The following is a 1,012-nucleotide window of genomic DNA, read 5'->3' as shown; positions in this document are numbered from 1 at the left end:
GATTATCCAACACTTTGTAATAACCAGTGTAATTTCATTGAAGGCTACTGAACATGCACATATTCCTATAATTTTTCTGTTATGGTGTCTGATTTTTGAAAGGAACAAAATTAAACACAGTTCCTTGGCAGTTTTTCCCTCTTTCACTCTACTCATTGGCATATGTGCCATGTATATTTATTGTAAAATAGGAATAAGATTCAGAGGTCAAGAATCAAAGTGAGTTAGAGGAGGAAAAGCCACACTTAAGTGGAACAGATGGGCAGAGGCTGTCAAATCCTAAAATTAAAGGGTAAATTTAAACACAAGTAGAAATAGTTCAAAAGCTAAGGGGATCCTCATAGTTCATGAAAAGCAAGTATTCACACAAGTAGCAGACTCTAATCTGCTGCAAGCCAATATGCTATTTTCTTTGTGTTATTTATATCCCTCAGAATACCTCAAAGTTCCCAAGAGCAGCCAGTATTTAACTCTAAACTATATCATATATATGATATATTTATTATATATATGATATATATATATTATTATTATTATTTTGAGACAGAGTTTTGCTCTTGTTGCCCAGGATGGAGTACAATGGCTCTATCTCGGCTCACTGCAACCTCTGCCTCCCGGGTTCATGTGATTCTCCTGCCTCAGCCTCCTGAGTAGCTGGGATTACAGGCATGCGCCACCATGCTGGTTAATTTTGTATTTTTAATAGAGATGGGGTTTCTCCATGTTGGTCAGGCTGGTCTTGAACTCCTGTCCTCAGGTGATCTGCCTGCCTCGGCCTCCCAAAGTGCTGGGATTATAGGTGTGAGCCAATGTGCCCAGCCAACTATATCATATTTAAATTGTGTAGTGATAACCCTAATCAAAAGAAGTATTCATTACGGTCAGTGTACTCTGCTTATTTACCACTGAAGCTTAACACAAAATTGTTGAAATAAACATGCATATTGAAGTACTCAGCTAGCTATTGAGGTAATACAGGTTTCTAGATTTACTCATTTTTTTACTGTACACA

Source organism: Colobus angolensis, unplaced genomic scaffold (assembly GCF_000951035.1).
Source record: "Colobus angolensis palliatus isolate OR3802 unplaced genomic scaffold, Cang.pa_1.0 Scaffold180, whole genome shotgun sequence".
NCBI lineage: Eukaryota > Metazoa > Chordata > Mammalia > Primates > Cercopithecidae > Colobus > Colobus angolensis.
This window is presented reverse-complemented; position numbering follows the sequence as displayed.